We start from the raw sequence: 5,291 nt of genomic DNA, 5'->3' as shown, positions 1-5,291 counted from the left end.
CAGGTGCTGGAAGAGTTGGATACCGCGCCAGAAGATGACGCTTCTATGAAAATGCCATTTTCTGAGGCGGCTGCAGACTGCAATTCGCAGCAGTGGGGCCCAGAAAGCTCAGGCCAACCTGTGCTGCGGATTCTAATCTCCAGCTGCCTAGTTGTACCTGGCTGGACACAAAAATGGGGCGAAGCCTATGTCATTTGTTTTCTAATTATTTCATGAAATTCATGAAATAATAAAAAAAAGGGCTTCCCTTTATTTTTGGTTCCCAGCCGGGTACAAATAGGCAACTGGGGGTTGGGGGCAGCCGTACCTGCCTGCTGTACCTGGCTAGCATACAAAAATATGGCGAAGCCCACATAATTTTTTCAGGGGGCAAAAAACTTCTGCATACAGTCCTGGATGGAGTATGCTGAGCCTTGTAGTTCTGCAGCTGCTGTCTGTCTGTATGGAGAAGAGCAGACAGCAGCTGCAGAACTACAAGGCTCAGCATACTCCATCCAGGACTGTATGCAGAATTTTTTTGCCCACCAAAAAAATGATGTGGGCTTTGCCATATTTTTGTATGCTAGCCAGGTACAGCAGGCAGCCACGGGCTGCCTCCAACCCCCAGTTGCCTATTTGTACCCGGCTGGGAACCAAAAATATAGGGAAGCCCGTTTTTTTTTAATTATTTCACTTATTTCATGAAATAATTAAAAAACAAATGACGTGGGCTTTGCCCCATTTTTGTGTCCAGCCGGGTACAACTAGGCAGCTGGGGATTGGAATCCGCAGCACAGGTTAGCCCGAGGTTTCTGGGCGCCTCTGCTGCGGATTTCAGTCCGCAGCCGTCCCAGAAAATGGCGCTCTCATAGAAGCGCCATCATCTGGCGCTGTATCCAACTCTTCCAACAGCCCTGGAGCCAGGTGGCTTGTTGGGTAATCATGAGTTAATACTGGCTTTGTTTTACTAGCCAGTATTAAGCCAGAGATTCTTAATGTCAGGCACGTTTGACCCGGCCATTAAGAATCTCCAATAAAGGGTTAAAAAAAACACCACACAGAGAAAAAATACTTTAATAGAAATAAATACACAGACACATTAGAGACTCCATCTTTATTACCCCCTGTCAGCCCTCCACGATCCTGTTCTTCTGTCTTCTTTCTTTCTAGTGTAGTAGTAGTGACGATTGTAGTGAGGATGAGGTTCACCAGCCCATCACTTGGGACTGGGGAACCTCATCCTCACTACAATCCTCACTAGTGTAGTAGTAGTGACGATTATAGTGAGGATGATGTGCACCAGCTCATCACTTGGGGCTGGGGAACCTCATCCTCAGTACAATCCTTACTACAATCGGGAAGCAGCGTGCAGCCTTCACTCCGTGAGTGATCAGTGCTGGCTGTCAGCGGTAACGCTGACAGACGCGTTACCATAGCAACGGTGCTCTTGGAGCCGCGGTTAGCGGTGACAACTATGGTGCTATGGCAACGGTGATCTCCGTTAATGACCGGCTGTGTCAGCCGGTTCCTAACGGAATGGGGAGTCGACCGTGTGCTAGAGCATGTCGCCGGTACACGGCGATACACATATGTGCACCGTGTACCGGAGAGATGCACTCGCAGGTCCTACATGACGTGTCATAGTCATGTGACCAGTCTGTAGCCAATGAGATAATAGCCACGTGACTGGTCACATGGCTATTTTGACGTCACGATAGGTCCTGCATCTCTGCTGGCAGTGCCGTCACCGGGAGGATTCAGCGATCATCGGATGGAATAGCGGCAGGAGACAGAGTGCAGAAGGGATCGCGAGGACCGGTAAGTGTTATGGCAATGTTTATTAACTGTTTGTGTACATTTATAATGCATTTTTATGTGTTTGTGATTGCCTCCCATTATAGCCTATTGATTCGAGTTCGGTTCGTCGAACGTTCGACGAGCCGAACTAGAACGGGACCTCCGTTCGGCGAACCGACCTCGAGCCGAACCGGGACCGGTTCGCTCATCTCTAGTGCGGATACCATTTTGCCATAGTAGAAGATCATCGGAGGAGTTTATAGGGTGACGGGTGGCTTATGAATACATGCACAACTCTTCCAAGCAAACCCTTTGCATATATGTGCAGAACTGAGTGGTAAGGCATGAAAAAAGCCTTAATAATTTGGAGAAGAAAGTTGCGACGTAGCAAAAACGCATGCAGAGCCATTGGTCTTTTTAACTGTGGGGCTGAAAAACACCCGGGCTATAGGAAATGCTGTGACGTGGGGAATTCTTCTTTGTCCATCAGCATGCGATGAGCAGGGATTTGGGCCTTTGGTTTATGTTTTTGATCAGAAACGCGTTTGTGTTGACAGAAGAGATTTGGCGACTTCTATAAAAATGATCTCTTAGCAGAGGATGGTTTCGATCCATCGACCTCTGCATTATGGGCCCAGCACGCTTCCGCTGCGCCACTCTGCTGCTGGATGCTTCTTCCTTGAGGAGAATTGTACTTATCGACTGACTTTTGAAAAGTGACTAGAAGGGAGGATGTCTATGGGATGGAATCCGACAGCAGGATCTTATTGTCGGCAACTTGAGCTCTACTGAGCACCGGCAATTGTCTCTTTGTTTTTGCTGATTTCTTTTTGTCATATTATGTTCAAAGGGTTCCCCTGAGGAACCTGCGCCTGGCCTGGCTGGGAGTTCCCGCGGAAAGGCCAGACATCTGCGTCTCTGTGGTGCAATCGGTTAGTGCGTTCGGCTGTTAACCGAAAGGTTGGTGGTTCAAGTCCACCCAGGGACGTGGGCCACTTTTGCTTGAGTAGCATGCTACGGGGGAAGAAGATTCCACGTTGGCTTTCATCTGCTCTTCCAATAAAAAGCCCTGTTGCTTGCTCGCTACCTACCTTTTGAACTCCCTAGATACAACAGAAGAGACCTTTCTAAAAGAGCTCTTTGTAGATAGATGGAAGGAGCTTAGCCGTGTTTTCCCAGGGACCATGGTCTCTTTTGCTGGCATCGCATGTTATGGGTGGAAAAGATTCCATGTTGGGTTTCAGCTGAGCTGCTGTCCCAACAAGTAAATCTCTGTTGCTCTCTGCCTTTGTTTTGACCTCCTCGGGTACAACGGAGGAAACCTTTCTAAAAGACCTGTTGTAGATGGACAGAAGGAGCATAGCTGGGCTGTGTTGACCAGGAGGATGAACCATCCGTTAGAATTCACAAAAAATTCCTTCGAGCCGGAATTGAACCAGCGACCTAAGGATTGCTAATTTACTGCTACAGTCCTCCGCTCTACCAGCTAAGCTATCGAAGGCATGTTTTGCTCATGCTTGAAAGCCTCCTAGTTTTAGCTGTTGGAGCCTTGCGCATGAGGTAAAAAGAAACTCTCTACTACCATGTGAAAAAAAAGAATCAGCTTTGGAGAATGCGGGCATCGATCCCGCTACCTCTCGCATGCTAAGCGAGCGCTCTACCACTTGAGCTAATCCCCCTTGCATGATAGACTTATCTTTACTTTCTTCCCACACGCTGTGGTGGCTTTCACATAAAGTCAGGGGTGAAGTTGCATTGTTACATGCCAATTGATTTCTGAAAAGTAGATCGCTTTTTTTTTTTTTTTTTTAAGTGCGGATACCATTTTGCCATAGTAGAAGATCATCGGAGGAGTTCATAGGGTGACGGGTGGCTTATGAATACATGCACACCTCTTCCAAGCAAACCCTTTGCAGATAAATGGAGAACTGAGTGGTAAGGCATGAAAAAAGCCTTAATAATTTGGAGAAGAAAGTTGCGACGTAGCAAAAACGCATGCAGAGCCATTGGTCTTTTTGGCTGTGGGGCTGAAAAACACCCGGGCTATAGGAAATGCTGTGACGTGGGGAATTCTTCTTTTTCCATCAGCATGCAATGAGCAGGGATTTGGGCCTTTGGTTTATATTTTTGATCAGAAACGCGTTTGTGTTGACAGAAGAGATTTGGCGACTTCTATAAAAATGATCTCTTAGCAGAGGATGGTTTTGATCCATCGACCTCTGGGTTATGGCCCAGCACGCTTCTGCTGCGCCACTCTGCTGCTGGATGCTGCTATCTTGAGGAGAATTTTACTTATTGACTGACTTTTGAAAAGTGACTAGAAGGGAGGGTGTCTATGGGATGGAATCCGACAGCAGGATTTTATTGTCGGCAACATGAGCTCTACTGAGCACCGGCAATTGTCTCTTTGTTTTTGCTGATTTCTTTTTGTAATATCATGTTCAAAGGTTCCCCTGAGGAACCTGCGCCTGGCCTGGCTGGGAGTTCCTGTGGGAAGGCCAGACGTCTGAGTCTCTGTGGCGCAATTGGTTAGTGTGTTCGGCTGTTAACCGGAAAGGTTGGTGGTTCAAGCCCACCCAGGGACGTGGGCCACTTTTGCTTGAGTAGCATGCTACGGGGGAAGAAGATTATACGTTGGCTTTCATCTGCTCTTCCAATAAAAAGCCCTGTTGCTCGCTACCTTTCTATTGAACTCCCTAGGTACAACAGAAGAGACCTTTCTTAAAGTGCTCTTTGTCGATAGAGGGAAGGAGCTTAGCCGTGTTTTCCCAGGGACCATGGTCTCTTTTGCTGGCATCGCATGTTATGGGTGGAAAAGATTCCATGTTGGTTTTCAGCTGAGATGCTCTCCCAACAAGTAAATCTCTGTTGCTCTCTGCCTTTGTTTTGACCTCCTCGGGTACAACGGAGGAAACCTTTCTAAAAGACCTGTTGTAGATGGACAGAAGGAGCATAGCTGGGCTGTGTTGACCAGGAGGATGAACCATCAGATAGAATACACAAAAAACTCCTTCGATCCGGAATTGAACCAGCAACCTAAGGATTGCTTATTTACTGCTACAGTCCTCCGCTCTACCAGCTGAGGTATCGAAGGCTTGTTTTGCTCATGGTTGAAAGCTTCCTAGTTTTAGCTGTTGGAGCCTTGAGCATGAGGTAAAAAGAAACTCTCTACTACCATGTGAAAAAAACAAAATTAGCTTTGGAGAATGCGGGCATTGATCCCGCTACCTCTCGCATGCTAAGCGAGCGCTCTACCACTTGAGCTAATCCCCCTGGCATGGTAGACTTGCCTTTACTTTCTTCCCACACTCTGTGGTGGCTTTCACATAAAGTCAGGGGTGAAGTTGCATTGTTACATGCCAATTGATTTCTGAAAAGTAGATCGCTTTTTTTTTTTTTTAAGTGCGGATACCATTTTGCCATAGAAGAAGATCATCGGAGGAGTTCATAGGGTGACGGGTGGCTTATAAATACATGCACACCTCTTCCAAGCAAACCCTTTGCACATATGTGCA

At 47.2% G+C, this 5,291-nt stretch overlaps 3 non-coding genes across 3 annotated transcripts; all 3 read right to left on the bottom strand.

The window, feature by feature from the left end:
• Window positions 1-3,191: 3,191 nt before the first annotated feature.
• On the bottom strand, window positions 3,192-3,277 carry TRNAY-GUA (transfer RNA tyrosine (anticodon GUA)). Its single transcript is given in 2 exon segments — window positions 3,192-3,227; window positions 3,241-3,277. It is a non-coding gene; the product is annotated as a tRNA-Tyr (tRNA).
• Window positions 3,278-3,382: 105 nt separating this feature from the next.
• Window positions 3,383-3,455, bottom strand: TRNAA-AGC (transfer RNA alanine (anticodon AGC)). The gene has a single exon. It is a non-coding gene; the product is annotated as a tRNA-Ala (tRNA).
• Window positions 3,456-4,976: 1,521 nt separating this feature from the next.
• Window positions 4,977-5,049, bottom strand: TRNAA-AGC (transfer RNA alanine (anticodon AGC)). The gene has a single exon. It is a non-coding gene; the product is annotated as a tRNA-Ala (tRNA).
• Between the last annotated feature and the right edge of the window lie 242 nt (window positions 5,050-5,291).

This window comes from Anomaloglossus baeobatrachus, chromosome 3 (assembly GCF_048569485.1).
Source record: "Anomaloglossus baeobatrachus isolate aAnoBae1 chromosome 3, aAnoBae1.hap1, whole genome shotgun sequence".
In the NCBI taxonomy this organism is placed as follows: domain Eukaryota; kingdom Metazoa; phylum Chordata; class Amphibia; order Anura; family Aromobatidae; genus Anomaloglossus; species Anomaloglossus baeobatrachus.
This window is presented reverse-complemented; position numbering and strand designations above follow the sequence as displayed.